The sequence below is a fragment of the Scomber japonicus genome, chromosome 23 (assembly GCF_027409825.1).
Source record: "Scomber japonicus isolate fScoJap1 chromosome 23, fScoJap1.pri, whole genome shotgun sequence".
Lineage (NCBI taxonomy): Eukaryota > Metazoa > Chordata > Actinopteri > Scombriformes > Scombridae > Scomber > Scomber japonicus.
In genome coordinates, this window is record NC_070600.1 from 6,247,427 (window position 1) to 6,264,452 (window position 17,026).

Here is a 17,026-nt window from a genome sequence, read left to right on the forward strand (position 1 = left end):
AACAGCATATAGTGTTATATATCTTCTTCATCATCAACAGCTGGAACAGGAGATCATCATTATCCTCTTCATCAGCACTGTGACCCTCCTGGGTATAGCCATCATCCTCATCTTCACATTCGTCTGCAAAAGTAGTGTCATTTACACCAGAATCTTCACGATATTCATCAGCATTTCATCATGAAAATCTTCATAATCATTATCAATGTCATCATCATCATTAGAAGCAACTCCCTTTAAACTTCAGGTTAAGTAACTTGGAAATCAGATGCAGCATTTACTTCCACAATTTGAATACATCACTGTGTCAACTTACAGTACTAAGGTGTGTGAAGCATTATCACAGACACTGACGCTGGGAAACAGCAGTTTGAACAAAAATAGCACAACATCCATTAATTTTTCAGAGCTTTCAGTCATGTCGTGTCGCCTTCATCTGCAGACGGATATAACAATGACAATAAATGAAATATTCAAATTTGTGTAGCTGCACAACTGCACATAAAAATCTCAAGATATCTTGTGCAACATTGGATTTCATTTCCCTGGATGACATTAATCGTAATGAACAGCGCTCGCTTGTTTATGCAATATGAGAGATTGTAAGAGCAGACCGTGGGATTTAAGAAGTTAAAGGTCATCCAGGGTATGTTTTGCACTCTCTTTATTGCAGGGCAAGCAGGGATGAGAGAAGCTGTTCTGCCTCTCATGCTGATGATAGACACGACACTAGAATTATTGAATTGCCACTTGCTTTAATGCTGTGCCACCTGTTGACAGCCTACCTGGTGGTTTACTATGGCGTGATCACACCTACAGCTCATTGTCTTCTTTTATTTGTTCTATTGTTTAGTCCAATTACATCAGAACTAAGACTTTTATATATCAAAATCACAAGTAGCCTCATTACAGAAGTAATTTTATGGTGATAGAGCCCTATAATTTTAGAAGTATAGGCATGTTTGCACTTTGGGATTTATTGTACCCTCTACGGTGTTCATATCAGCTACGAAACAGACACAGTCTTTATTTCACAGCATGAGCACCTGCTGGCGATCAGTCATCAACATCCTTCTCCTGACACCCATGAATGTTTTTGCAGTCATGACCTGAAGTTGTCAAAGATGAAATTCTCTCCAAAATATCATTTTCAGCTGTGTCGCAGCCATCGCTCGGTCCCACTGGAGTTAAAATAGCATTTTTCACACCTGTCAAAGCTAAGAAATCTAAAGAAGTAAATGTTCCAGAGAGTGAATGGACTGCTATGAACATGCTTGGTTGTGATCGCACCCTTAGACTATTACTCTTAATCAGTAAGACTATGTTCTGTGTTCAGCATCCCACCAAGATAATGTGAGAGAAGAATTCCCCAGGCATTTGTAATTAAATGTAGAAAACTCCATCACATACATGGTAGATAAAACTCTCAGCGATGTGGTATCTCAAAACACAGACAGACTCATACACACTCTTTTGCTCAGGATGCCAGAGGCCAAAACTCTGAATTTTAGTGTGATTCATACATCAGGCAGCACCAGCCTGAGCGTTACTAACACCAGACACACTGCTCGGCGTCAACTCTCTCTGAGAGATATCTGGCACAGGCCCAAAGGTCAGAACTGTCATCCAACGCTATATCCCAAAAGAGGAAGCCTTCCCACGTGTGGCTGTCCATGTCAGAAACTCATAAATGAAAATTTCCCTGAGTCATGCCAGCCAGTAGCGCAGGAGTAGACAGTAGGAAGAGATGACTGGAGATGTTCAGAGATGAGTTTTTTTCTAGATCTACGATGTGTCACACCATGCAGTTCAGCCTGTGAGCTGTCAGATACAGTACAGTATAACCACAGTATGAAAGTGGTGGCTGGTGAGCAACTTCACTGGGAAGACTGGTAGGCTGGTCAAGGACAAGTTGGCTTACATGAACTTTAAAGTTTTAATTTTGCTTTAAAAAATACATTTACATTGAATAGTAATAAAAAATGTCAATACAGCATAAAATCAAGGTTTTGTTCACAATGTCTTTTACTGAACATGAATAATATCACTTTATGATACTCTCAACATCTCAACCATCAGAGGAAGAAAAGATATCTCTTTGGATTTCCTATTACAAGGTTTCTTCTATTTCTTTTAGTGAGTTTTAAGGGGGTATTTCTTTTCTTTTAGAGTCATATATGGGTTGAGAACAATTGCTGCTATAAGTCACCTGTAGTTGTCTCAAGAAATATTTTCCAGTGGATGATGTACACAATCAATAGTTGGCTATGAGACAAATACTGTACTATAGAGGATAGTCAGTATGAGCAGTGACAGCCACCATAGAAGTACAGAAAAAGCAGCACTCTTTATATTGTCAACTGAAAGTATAAAGCAAAAAGACGTCACAAGTTAGTTGCAGATAATGTCTCAGAATTACAGAGTAGTGACTCTACATCTGCTGACCTCCAGTGGTTTAACGTTTCGGCTTACTGCAGTGAAGAAGGCGTGTACTGCAGGTTGTATCTGTATCTGTACACTGTGGCGTCCCTGCTGTGTGTGGTTACATATAAGTGCACATTAACAGACCTGAAAATTACAATCACTTATTATAGAAAATGTTCCTTTTTAATTTATGTTGATGAATAATTTCAAATATTACACTTTCACTTCTTTACCTTATAAAAAAACTCTCTTTGCATTGAAAAAAGTTGCAAAAAAGTTAAACTTTTCTTCACTGCAACACAATTCCTGTCCAGTTTCTACTCACATTTTTAGCAAGCAAAGGATCTCCATACAATATTTCCTTACAAACTACTGACTTATTATCACTGATATCAAGTTATTACTATATCTTTACCTTGATCCATTTCTATATACATTTCTGGCTGTAATGAATTCTATATGAAAGGATGAGATTGTTGAATATAAAGCAGAAGATAATGTAGCAAAAATGTATTTTGTGACCAAAAGTGTAACTTTTTGCAGTATCCTCTCCCCTTTCTTTTTACACCAGCAATCATTTTGTGAGAGCAGGTGTCATTTTTCAAGTTGTGGACTCATTTTGGTGTCCGGAGTTTCAAATAACGGCGAGCTCCCACTCTAAACAAAATCCTCACCACTGACTTTGCATTAATGGAGCTCGGGCAGCTCAGCATGTCAGTCAGAGGGATATCTGACAGAATTTTAAATTGAACCGGATCCTGCGAACATTTCGTATAGGTGATGTAACGTGTGCCCCAAACAGAAGACGGGCGGGTCAGTGTCAGAAGATAAGAGACAAAAGAGTCTGGAATGAGAAGTGGGTGCATGCAGAGGCGCAGTACATGCTACCCTTGAAATGTCAAGGCGGGTTTGTGTTCTGTGCTGCTGTTGAAAACTTTTCCTTAGTCTGAATTCCCCAGCTGGAAAACAGTAAATGAGAAACCTTCTCCTCAGGCTGAACACTGCTGTCAGTGAGCAGAGTAGTTAAGTGAGTGCTACAGGTGTTAGTGGCCAACACACCTACAGCAAAACCTGTTTATGTATTATATATGATTTTACTTCTGTCAGAGGTTTTGTGTTGTCCCCAGCAGGGTAGAAGAGAAACCTACAATGAATTTCTCATTATATCTCTCAGACAAATTGGCCTCATGCCAAAGTATAAATGATTTGATTTAGGTGCAGAGATAAACACTGTACAATTACATTACAAGAGACTGGCATATGTTGAGAATAGATTCCAGACATATATTTTACAGTGATATTACAGGATCTGGAAGTCAACTGAAAAACTTGCATTATTTTTGGATCTAAGTTTTTTTCCATAGACATAAAAACACTTTTGCAGTGGTTTGAGTGTGCTGTCTGAGATGCTGCCTTATTCTTCAAGGCCCTTAAAGTGCTGCTCTAATTGCTGAGTTAATGTGAGCTGAAATGTTTTTGTCCACAGATGGCTGCTGCCTCTTCTTTTTTTTCTTTAGTGGGTGGCTTTGGAAAGTTAAAATTATACTGGCATAACATATTTATGATATAAAATATATATATTTTAGCCCTCGTGTTTTGAGGGATGGTAATGTTGTTCTGTTAGTGGATCCATCACTGTGGTCCAGACTGAAATATCTCAGCAGCTATTGGTCCCCAGAGGATGAACCCTACTGATTTTGATGAACTACTGAATGGACTGCTATGATATTTGGTGTATATATTCATGTCTCCATGACGATGAATTGTCATAACAAAAGACACTATTCCTATCAACCACTGTGGTATCAAACACGACTAAGTTGAGACGTGAGGCTGTATTTAGGCAGAATGGTGCTTTTCTGTTGATGTTAAACAGGTTTAATGATTATTAAATGAATAATTCCTGATGCTGATGTAGATTTTAATCCACACATTAACAATGCAACCAATTATGTTTTTTATCACCTGAGAAATATTGCTTGAGTTAGACCCTACCTTACACTGGAACATGTCAAAAAGATGACTCATGCTTTTGTTATTTCTCGCTTGGATTATTGTAATGCACTTTATTCAGGATTACCGAAAAGGCATTGATAGGCTACAGTTTCTACATAATAGGCTACAACAGCCTGGGTTTTAACAAGGACCAGGAAAAGAGATTACATTACTTAGTCAGTATAAACATCATTACACTGGCTGCCTGTGTTGCTAAGGACTGATTTTAAAATTGTTTTACTTGTTTGTAAGGCTCGTAATGGTTCGACGCCTTCATGCCTCTGCGATTGTTTATCCAAGTATGTTCATAACCGTCCCCTTAGGTCATGTTGCTAGATGTTCCAAAAATGAAGTACAAAAAGTTTGGTGACTCAGCCTTCTGTTTTTTATGCACCAAAGGTTTGGAACATACTCCCACCACAAATTATCCAAGCAACTTCTGTTGATAGCACACAACCTATTCTATGATGTTGCTTTGAATTAATTGTCTTTTCTTTAACATCTGTGTTTTTGTTTGATACTTCTTTTACACATTTATAGCTAGCCTACATATGTTATAGTTTTCTAAATTGGTTTTATTGCTCTTTTATTTTGCCCTTTTATTCTTAACACCTGTCTTTGAATCTGTTGTCTCCTATAAAACACTCTGAGCTGCATTTTATGTAGGTAACGTACTGTGTTCATCGTCTTTGTTTAGTTCGTTAGCATGCTAACCTTTGTGAATTAGCCCTACACACAAAGTAAACATGTTTTATAGTTTTCTAAATTAGTTTTATTTCTCTTTTATATTGCTCTTTTATTCATAGAATTGCCTGTCTTGTCTTCGTTTGTGTCTTTGAATCTATTTTATCCTGTAAAGCACTTTGAGCTAAATTTTGTGTGTGAAAGGTACCATGTTCATCGTCTTAGTTTAGCTTGTTAGTATGCCATCATTTTCTAATTAGCCCTACACACAAAGTACAGCTGAGGCCGATGTGAATGTCATTAGTATTGTAGGAATTTGAACAGGACATAAAAGAAAATATTAGACAATTACAGATTTATGATGTAATGAAAAGTCCAATCCATCCAAAATTTTAGTGTGGACCAAAGTGGCGGATTAACTGATCAAACAACTGACATTAAAATCCCTACAGCCATGTTGCTAGCACTGCAAAACTCTAATATATACAGTCTGTTGGGGACAATGATCATGCCAGGCAATTCAACAAAATGTCATGAACAGGGCAACACCAACAGAATATCTATAAAACAGAACTGAGCTGCTCTCTATGGACCTACAAAGTGATGTATCAAACCAGAGACCATAGTAACCAAGCAGCATTTTAACTTCAAGGTGACTGTGTGAGCCTAAATGTCTGACAGGAGCCATGCTAGAAAGCAAAGCAGTGAGTTAGCTGACAAAAGAGCAAGTCAGGCATACTGAGAGAGCATTTGTTTTGATGTAATTGGGAAATAAATTTGAATTTGCTTAGTGGACTGGGTTTGGAAACACACCCTTGCTCATATTAAACAGGCAGGCCTCTAAATGTTATCTGAAATGTCACAGCCCTCCCTGAGCATAGTATTTCAGTTGGAGCTTCTCAGTCTAGGATCCACTATCACATTGTTCATGGTGATTCACAAGCGCTATCAAGTTTTAAGTGTATAAATAGTTCCGCTTTGTTTGCACACAGTGACAGTGACCTGACTGTGTGAGGAGGGGAAATGCACACCAGATAGCTACTGCAAATGCATTCAAGTTGAAAATTAAAGTTTCACCATCCCTCTGCATTATTAACAGAGGAGGGACACTCAGCAACTGAGGGGAGACACGCCTGCAAGCTTTTGTAGCTAATTATGCATCAAATAAAGAATACCGTGTTGACAGTGTGAACAAATAGTGATGTTATTCTCTAGTAAGCAGGAAATAATGACTTTTGGGATTCAAAACATCGCTGAAATTCTTTATGTTTTGTTCATTAGGTCTGAGGGAAAGGGTATTTATTTAGCCTGAAAAAAGTCTGATGTGCACTTTGACTCTTTTTTGAACTTTGCCCCCTGCCGATGAATCAGCAGCTCACGAGTCTAGTGGAAAGCGCTGACCCAAAAAAGGGGGGTGCCACTTTGTTATCAGACAAGATCTCCTCATTGAATGCAGGGTATCTGACATGGTGAACCACACTGGAAAAGTCTCTCTTAGTCTGAATGCATTTTCTCACACCTCCCCCCATCTCACTGGTGTTCTGCACATACTATGTTCATTAATTTTACACAATGGCATTCATTATGTTTCATGTTTCTTACAGTATTTTACAAGCTTGTTAAAAGCATTGTGTTACAAGCATTGCATACATTAGCTATTTCTCTGCCTCGGCATAGATGACGCAGATTGTATTTACCCTTTGTGTCAGACTCTGAAATATAGAACATTTTACAGCCTGAGCCTCTGTTATTGGAAAACATGTTTTCACATAAACATTATGTTATGAAATGTGCAAAACTATGCAAAGATTGGATATTCGATGATTAAATAATGGTAATAATAAGCCTCATCTTTGGAGGAGCACACAAATGAAATTTGTTGGAATATACCAATAATACAGTTAGATATGATGTTGATTACTGAGTAATTTATGAAGTCTCAATTCGTTAGTCTTTATATTATTTTTTTATATTTTTTCAGCAATGTAAATGAGTCACCATAGAAATCTATTGCAGTCGAAATTAACCCAAACAGGTCAATATTAAATTAATTCAAAAAATATATATATATATTCACATGAATACACACAGGAATAAATTATGTAAAATATATAAAGGAACCAATAATTTGTGATGTAGTTTGTAAGATTATTACAATTTAACCCATTCTAATAAAATGCCATTTCATCTCTTTTATTTCCATTGTAACAGAGTTTGGTATCTTCCCCTTTGGCACTTTTATTTCATAATGTCACCTTTGTGATTTCTTCTCCATGTAATAAAGAAGAAGATGTACAGGATACAGGCCACCTGTGAAGTGACCAGTGTCCTGCAGCAAAAGAGTGGAGACAGTTGATGCAGGTCTGATCAAGGTAGTTCAAGGAATAGTAGAAAAGAAGCTGGAGGAAGGTGATCAACCTGATTTATGAACACAGGGTAGAAAGGTTTGGAGCAAGGCACACAAGGAAGAATAAAACACCAATCTCATCATGTTGCAATTGAACTTGTTTATTATCCTCATGACAGCCTTTGAGTTGGTCTGTGTTCCAGTGACCATTACAAAACTGTCCAGTTCAAGATCTGCAGTTTTGCCTCACAACACCAGAGTACACCACATCTTGGCAATACCTGGAAATAGGAACAATGGCAAGATGCATCATCTCCCCACTAACCTTCACCATGGCCATGAAACTGATATTCAGAGGATCCAAATGGGTGGTAGGAGGAGAACGCTTGCAGTCTGGACAATGATTACCTCCCATACACCCCTCTGTGGATGACATGACCACTCTGAACACAACGATTGCAGTCCTGGGGGAAAAAAACATGAATTCCAACATAACATAGACACAGATGAAGTTTAAGCCCAGCAAGTCAAGGACCATCTACGTTATCAAAGGAAAGCCCACAGACCAGAGACTCCACATTGACAGAACACTAATAGTATCAGAGATGCCAGTGAAGAGTTTAGGATGGTGGTACAATGTAAACCTTAAGGAGTCAGCGCAGAGTAAGCAATAGAATGGAGAAGTCATAAAAGGTGTATCTCTAGGTAAGTTGAAACTTTGTTGTCTGCAGTTTTGATTGCTAACTGACTGATGCAGCCTCTGATGATCTATGAGGTTTCCATCATCAAAGTCAAGAAGGTAGAGATAATAGTCAGTACATACATCAAGAAATGGCTTGGACTCACAAGATGCCATAGCAATATTGGCTTTTATAGGAATGGGGTTCCTTACCGAAGAATACAAATGGTCTTAGGTAAGGCTGGACATGACACTGATAGACACTCGGGATGCCACAATGTTGGCGGGAGCTCCAAGAGTAGCAGAAGGCAGAACATGGAACCCATCTGTTGCAGTGCAGCAGGCAATATCTGCTCTCAGGCATGGAGATATTGTGGGATAGATTGATCCTCATGAAGTTCTGTTGCTGTTGGTTATCATTTACAGTCCTCATAAACAGAACTGAATCACTGAGAGAGGAAACCTGGACTTGGACTTGGATTGATCCTCTTGATGTTGTTCTGTTACTGTGTAGGCCTATCAACGAAACACCAAGGAAGGAGGATGTCTACAGAAGTGATGAAGTGTTTACCTCTACTCCCACTCGAGGAATGATTGCCAATTACAATACCAGATTGTAAAACCAAGTCCTATGAGCTCAAATTTCATACTGTATTGTTATCTGTTAAAAGAGAGTCACAGCCCACCTTTCTTTCATTAGGAGGAACATGACTTTTATATGGGACCTATTTGAGTTTGACTCATTAGTGCTGATATACTGTAGTGAGGCAATAATCCATGTACAGATGGGTGACAAATTCAACACCACCACGAGCCACCAAAACAGCTTTACTGATTCTTGTCATAGATTTCTTTAAGTCCGTGGAGGGATGAACAGCATTCCTCCAAAGGATATTTCCTCACTTGCTGCTTCGATGACGGAGAAGGAAACACTGATTAACACATCACTCCAAACTCTTCTATAGATGTTAATTTGAGATATGGTGACTTTGAATGCCAAAGCAAATAATTCATATAATTTTCTTACTCGTCAATCCATTCACCTATATCTCAGTATGCAAGCATTGCAAGTATCAATCACCCACCTGTATCTATTGGTGTGATTTGGCTAACCTCAACTTCTGACCTCCATGGAAGTGGTAATCAGGAAGCTAATTTCTATTTCTCAGCATCAACATATTATAGTAAATAATCTAGAGCCAGGGTTAAGACAGTTGTGTATCTGCATACAGAAACTGTTATAGAAAACGAAGCTGGAATAGGATGGATCATTGATGGATCAGGCCTAGAAAATATCAAAGCTAAATTATCAGAGCTAGAATTTGCGATTGTGTCAAGACTAATAATAAGAATAATGCACCTCAGATCAAATAATGTTTCCAAAAATGAACTGTGGAGCCTGTATTAGGTGGAGAAATGCCATGCACTTCTCAAGGACACCTGGCAGAGCGACGCAGAAACGCATCCCATAGCCATCAAACTGCAAATTGCCACACAGAGCCACCCGTCCGCACAGCCAGGCTCCCTAATGGGCTGTTTAATGAGACCATCAAATGCAAATGGGACCTTAGTTGTGACTCTTGAGCGCCCAGGCAAGGCATTCAACTTCAGAGGGTGTGGGGGTGAATATTCCACCTCGGCAATTTTCCGTTCACGAGTAGACATAACACTTGGATGCAGAGTTATTAGTGTGGTAAGCACGGAGTGATGTTATTGCACACTGATAAGCACTGCTGTCACACCGGGCTCACAGACTGGCCAATCAATAGCTAGCATCCTTCAAGTGTGTATGTGTGTGTTGTTTCTCATTTGTAATATTTAGCTGTGCTAATTCTTGACACAGTATTGCACCATCTATTTACAATCTGTTAACAGATTCAGATATGATTTCCCTTACCTGAGACAATATTCATCCTTCATCCTCTCTACGAAGCACACATAATGCATTTTGTCAATTTTTAAAGTTCCTGAAAACATAATTTGATACCTTAAGTTGTTCTCAATAACATTAAATCAAAATAATAAGTCACAATCTCAGCATTATTTAATGAGAGTTAAATGCTAAATGCTTAACTTGGCTAAGGGTTTACAGCAATGCTAGTAGCTTTGTGAGGCTTTACTTACAGGCACAGTAGTACTTTAAGCTGAATGTCAATGTCAACATGCTAAGATACTCACAATGACAATGTTAACAATGTTTAAGACAGAGTGTTCACTGTGTTCACCATCTTAGTTTGGCATGTTAGCATGCTAACTACACACACACAAAGTATTCTGGCTGATGTGATTGCCATTAGTTTTACAACTAGGTTTTGGACAAATTTAACTTTGACTTTACAACTGCACTAAATGGAAAATCAGGGAATCATAAAAGTACAATCCGTCCTAAGGGGGAGATGAATTTGTGCACTAAATGTAATGGCTATCCATCAAATAGTTCACATTTCACTCAGAACCACAAATGTCAACCTCAAATTAGCCCTAGAGGAAAAGTGAAGAGAGTGCCAAAGTTAGTCGGAGTATCCTCTGGGGAACATGGATGTACAAAATTTCATGGTACTTTATTTAATAGTTATTGAAATATTTTAGACATAGAGCCACAATGAAAACATGGCTAACATGACATTCTTCCAACTGAGGCCAAACCACTTTAAACCCATGAGAAAAGCAAGTACAAAAAATATAGATATATGCGCTGTGATATAACCAAAAGTGTTCCAACTCTAGCAGAAAATATTGTTATTCATGGTAAGAAACTGAATGAGGAAATATGACCTTCAAGGTGAAAGAGAATGACTAAGGACTATATGCAATCCACTCCTGCACCAACAGAAGCAACATCTTGAGGTCATAATTATCAGTTTCAGTAGGTTCTGCTCTTTGGCTCTGGAGGATGAAACTGATGACAACACTGTCATCAACCTCAAAGATGTGACTCGACATCTTCTTAACAGCTGTAAGGAGATATGGCCAATAGAGGTGCCAAATTTAAATATTAATGGCAGCTTCCTTTAACCCTTCTGTGGACGTTTAAATGGAAGCTCCATGGCGCTCTCCCTCCTCTCCTTCCCCCGGAAAAAATTGATTATTATAAGGGTGACGGCAAACCTCCGCTGGCTGAGTGAGCACAGCAGGAGGTGATGAGGAGGGAGAGTGATGTCTTGTCTCACTGAGTCAGTTTTACCATCAACGGTATCAGCATCCCTGTAGTCAAGGAATGCTTTAAAAAGAAGACAAATGACCTAAAAAAGAACTGAAACAAGGAGGCGTCTTTCGTTTCTGTCGAAATCATCTGTAAACTTACTGATCTTTCAACACAGAGGTACCATTTGATTAAAGGTGCAATAACATGCAATCATCCTGAAAAATATCAATAGGGTATATTATACATTAATAATCAGTGTGTGGCAGTGTGCTCAACATTCAATTCTGAATATTTCTCTGTAAATGAGACTACAAAATATACATTATAATTATATAATATTGTGTTATGTATTTCTATTTCATGCATTATTCTATGAATTAACAGTTAATTTAATATGTTTGCTGCATAATTTATGTACAGTGACAGCAAGGGTTTGAAAAGTAACACAGAGCTAGTTTGAATTCTGCTTTGTGGACTCACGTTGAGAAATGATCCCAGCTCGTTAAGATGAGCGACAAGTGACTGGGCATGAACCTGACCTAATGAGAATGCAAAGGGAAGGACTACACATTCACCTCTGAAAGTTACATCTAATATTCTGTAGATCAATCAGCTTGCTCTAATTCTTCATTAAGCTAAATTATTTTACAGTGAGTGAAATAAGCAAAAAACACATTTATAAGTCTGTTTGAGGACATTTTACAGTGTTTTGTTCTGCTTGATTAAATAGTTTATAGAGGGTCCAACCTTGGATTTTACATGTATTTGTATGCATCATTAGCTAACGAAGGATACCAGGACTCTCCACTGTAACCAACAGCTTCAGAATATAATTATTTCCTTCCAGAATTTGTCCTCCAAGACAATATTTGTCCTCTCACATCCCGACAGCTCGTACTGGAGAATTCTCGAGCTGCACCTTTTCACTCACTTGCTCTGCCCTCCTGCAAATGGCCCTGCTGACAAGACTGTGATGGGTGTAATCCGCCGGTCTCCTGACAGACTGGATCCTGTCCCGCGCTCTCTCTGTCTGCCACCACAAAGCACAATGGGGAATTTCAGTTTGATCTGCCAGTCCGGATTTTGGTCACAAACCACCACTGAAAAGCGCGAGACGGTGACTTGTGGCGGTGGAGGAGCTCAGTGACTGGATGTTTGATTTTCTGTCTCGGGCCCTGTTTGTCCCAGTGTGATGCACAGCTGGGTTTACATCCCTGTTCTCTTTTTCCAAAAAACTAAAAAAAGGAGGAGATTGCCACATCACTCAGGGGAGAACAGCAGGTTATGATGCTGCATCAGAACTGAGCATTATCGCAAAATATTACATTTTAACGCGCACACAGCACACACACACACACACACACACACACACGCACACACGCACACACACACACACACACACACAGGGGCAGACAACTGCTGGAGTGGAAGGATGGATTTGGGTATCCCATGAGCACACACACACTAAATAGGAGGAAAAATAGATCAAGCTTGGCAGGAGAGAAAGAGGGAAGAGGGAGAGGCAACTGGCAGCCGCCTGCCATCCCAGGCTTACACAAGAGGCTTGATAAATACTTAACTAGCCTGGTAGCACATGGCACAAACCCCTGTTGTGTAACAAGCAGTGAATAAGGCTTGGGAGGCTGACAGCAGGGTGCAGGTCAGAGGGGAAGAAGAAAGGGTAATGGTATCCGGAGAGGGGGGGGGGGGGGGGGGTTTACAGCGACTGTTAAACTCCTCCATCAAATCCTCTTCCTCCAGCGATGATCTTCTGGATGTTATTTTGATGTTGCGTCACAGCCTCGTGTTGCTCCTGGATGATGTGGCACTTGCACATCCAGTCCTCTCTAGCAGGACATGCATTATAGCTGTCAGATGGAAACCTCACCTCACATCGGGTTTGTATAGATAATGACAGCAGAGAGGAAAAATAGAATTGGAGAAGCGAGGTTTATACGAGACATAAGTAATAAAAAGTGATGAAATAAAGATTTAAGATATTTGAAAGAAAGTACTCTGACATGAGAGGTCATAATTGAACATATTTGAAAGATATGGTGGCCCAAGAGAGACAAATTATAGTGACATTTTGGTGGATAGATACTGTAATGACAACACTTGGATGCTGGGAGGCAGTGATTATTTAAAAAAATGAAAAAAGGTATCATTTCAAAATGCCAATAAAAGAAGTGTTCCGAAGGGAGGACAGAGAGCACAAGATTGGTCTTGCAACTAGTTATTTTCAACATGTTTTGCAAGTCATCAAGGGCATGAGGGATGACTACACTAAATAAATGCCTTTATTTCTGCATTTGACAGCTTCCTGCATTATTTTCCGACACTATTTACTTTATTGAAGTAACTGTAGAATAATGTGTGACTTATTGACAAAAGAATAAAACATGGTACTGTAGATATAAAGTATTGTGGTTTCTAATCGTCAAAAATGAACTGAGCAAACTCCATCCATAAATAAAGACCATGAGATGCAGTTTAAAAGTCTGGGAAAAGCAATTTTCCATCAAAGGATGAAATGAATATGTGTAATGTTGAAAGTGTTGCTACAGTAAATGATCACCTAGATTACAGCTCTACAGAACATTTTAGCGTCTTTCAGCTCAACATTTTGGTAACATTAAAAACCTGTTGGTGAACATAGCAGATAATTGAAGCAGCTAAAGAGGAAGATAGTTCCCTCAGTATAAAAGTTAATAGACTGTTCTTATATAGCGTTTTTCTTGTTTTTTTGACCACTCAAAGTGTTTTTACACATTCACCGATTCACACCCTGATGGCAGGAGCTACCACGCAGGGTGCATACCTTCTCATCAAGAGGAGACTAACATTCATGCATGTTCATTCACTGTTGGAGCAGCCATTGGGAGCAATTGGGGGTTAAGTACCTTCCCCAAGGACACATCAATACATTGACTGGAGTAGCTGGGACACTAACCACCAATCATCTGATTAGTGGATGACCCCTCTTCCTCCTGAGCCATGGCCAGCTGTGGCTAATGTGGAAAACTAAACCAGAGCTAAAATGTGAATGAATATCAGAGTTACAATCATCAGATTTCTGAGACTTGACAGCCAATGTCAATGTAGGTAAATTATTCAAGGATTTATTGTCATTCCATCCAAGTAGATACATGAAAGAGAATGAAATACTGTACTCTTCACAATAGTCATATTAATGTCAGGTGATATGTGAGTGTTTACAGCTCGCTACAGTGCCTCCACAACATGAAAAATCAATTAATTAAAAATCAATTAATCAAATTAATTAAAACTTGATAGGAAACTTCTGTCATTGGGGTCACTTTCAAAAACAATGTAAAAAAAAACCCATCCAATTCCAATGTACGATGGAGGATACAATTGTAACCTTAAACACATGTTAAAATGTCATTAAAGGATAACATTGTAAGTTCTCGGCTAACAAAATTTACACTGATCAGATTATCTGTTTTGTGTTTTATTTGCTATCGAACATCAAACCTGTTTTTTTTTTCTCCTAAAATGTATGTAGCTGCTGTGTTTCAGGACGCCATAGGAACATGGCTACATTAGCAAAGCTTTGGAGGGATGAACACAGGCTCTATTTGACTTACTGAGAAGGACAGACAGGCTTATGATGCACACAGAGACATCACATAGTGGCAATGGTCAGGAAAAGGACTAAGTAAGAGAAAAAAACAGGGGGTTCAATTTGTTACCGACATCACTACAAAAATGACGGCGTTTCCATTATCATTAAAAATCTCCCCTCTTTCTCTCTCTCATTCTCTCTCTATCTCTCTGCAGGCAGGTTTTTACAGTGCTTAAAAATAGCTCTACAGTGAAATAAAAAAAAAACCTCTCTTCCAGAGCTCCGGTTTGTGCCGTCAAGCTGCTCTGTAATCCTATTCACCACTGTCACTGCAATGTGTCGCCACACTTGCCGGGCAGCTGAATAACTGGCCCCCTCTCGCACTTTGCCCAGCATCACTCCCCACTCCGCTGACACTAATCTGTGTTGACGAGGATGAAAATATTAAAAAGCTGTTTAGAGAGTTAGTATTTGAAATGTTTACAAGAGGGTAGTGAGATCGGCTGTGTTGTATGGTTTGGAGGTCGGGGCATTGACGAAAAAAGGCGGGAGGCGGAGCTGGAGATGCAGAGATTTTCGTTGGGAGTGACGAGGACGAGCGGGATTAGGAATGAGTGTATTAGAGGGAGAGCTCAAATTGAAGACAAGGCGAGAGAGGTGAGATTGAGATGGTTTGGAAGTGTGTGAGAGGAGATGGAGCTGCAAAGCAAGAGGGCAAAAGGAAGGCCAAAGATGAGGTTTATGGATATGGAAAAGAAGGAGAAAGAGGAAGATGCAGAGGACAAGAAGACATGGAAACTGATAATCCACTGTAGCCAACCCTACTGTAATGGGAGCAGCCAAAAGAAGAAGAGTTGCTATTAAGAAGTTGAAAATTAGGAAGGTTTATTGTTCGGACATCAGATCTGTGTCACATGAGGGGCATATAATCAGAGATGGGATATTTGCATCTGCAGTGTAACCACAGCTGACAGGACATGATGAAAATATTACACAACTACTTCAGATCGCTAAAAATGACAAGGCATCTATAAATAAATGCAATTAAATGTGATGCACAAAATGGAAAGAACTGTTGAGTCACAAATGTTCAGAGAGGATTAAAAAAGCTCTGGAGGTTCAGTCTCTAGATGACTGTCAGTCCCTAAAGCACGCATCAGTGTAAATAAGGAACAAGAGTTAAATTAAGCCAAGAATAATTTGTTGACGACACAAAGCAGGGAGGCAATTTTCACAACCTGCTTTAAGGACAGAAGTGCTTTGAAGAACATGCTGAACAAAAATATTTCAGTTCTTGCAAAAACCTTGAAGGGTCTGCTTCTGAGTTTCTCCAAAAGCAGAGTTTCAGTGAAGCCTCTTTAAAGCCAGAAGTCATTTTTGAATTTACCTCATGAATTATTCATAGACTGGCTGCCGCCATCGGCCCGCTCGTGTGCCATGGCCTATTTACCGAGCCACTCGTGAATCCATTAGCCGTGAACGGTGGAGTGCCAAGGCTCATCTATAAGCAGCTTCACAGGCACATGAATCCATTCATAACCTGTTAGACAATGACAACAACAACAGGGCTTTTGAACTAGGATGTGGCTAATACATGGATTATGTCATCATAGGGTTGATGATAATATGAGGAAGTATTCAAAAATCTGACAGAAAGCTTGGAAAATTACAGGCTACATTTTCTCCATATTGGTTGGCCTAGCCGTAGAGGATGATGAATCCAACTGATGATGACGATGATGGATGAGGATGACTCCAAATAACTTAGGAAATTAATTTTTTCCATTAGCAGCATCAGTAAGTACATTTTTTTAATTTGTCCAAAACCTTGGTTTATGATTAAATATCTGAGAAGCTAATGCCATTTCCAATAGTCCCAGCTGTGCTTTATGTTTAGTGCTAATTAGCTAATATCAGCATACTAATTTGCTAATTTGGTGAACATGATAAATGTTATGCCGAGCTGCTGAACATAAACATATTAGCATACTGATGTAGCATTTAGCACAAACAGGGAAGAACAAGAACAAAATAATTTAGTTGACACTTAAAGTTCACCAAGTGGCTAATACATGGATCATGTCAACATAGGGTTGATGATAATATAAGAAACATACAAATATCTGAGACAAAGCCTGGAAAATCACGCTACATTTTCTTTTA